The sequence below is a fragment of the Semicossyphus pulcher genome, unplaced genomic scaffold (genome assembly GCF_022749685.1).
Source record: "Semicossyphus pulcher isolate SPU_LCO1_2020_fin unplaced genomic scaffold, fSemPul1.0.p SCAF_1, whole genome shotgun sequence".
NCBI classification, from domain to species: Eukaryota; Metazoa; Chordata; class Actinopteri; order Labriformes; family Labridae; genus Semicossyphus; species Semicossyphus pulcher.
This window is the reverse complement of record NW_027211603.1, coordinates 27,339,783-27,340,166: the sequence shown is the minus strand read 5'-3', so window position 1 is coordinate 27,340,166 and position 384 is coordinate 27,339,783.

Here is a 384-nt window from a genome sequence, read left to right as displayed (position 1 = left end):
ATTCCAACAAGAGCGCACATTTTTACGCGTATCCAAATAAGAGCTGAGAAGGGGAAGGAGATCATCTCATCTATGTACAAGGTAAGGACGCTTCCTGTGCGCTTTGGTACAAAGAAGCTTGGTGAGGACAGGTCGAGGCAGCCTTGCAATAGAGCCTTTAAAGCCACAGAGACTCTTTGCAAGCAGACCATCCCGGCCGCAGCCGTGTAGTGTCTTTTAAAAAGCAGTTTAGTGCGGGATACAGAGCAAACACTTAGCTTTACCGAGCGGCTGTGTATCGGTTCGTGCTGGAGCTGGATGCTGCTGTAGTTTTACCACAAACTCGGGGAGAAAATATTTGAAATTTTCGGGGGTTACGCGGACAGCAGCTGGGACTGACCGCCG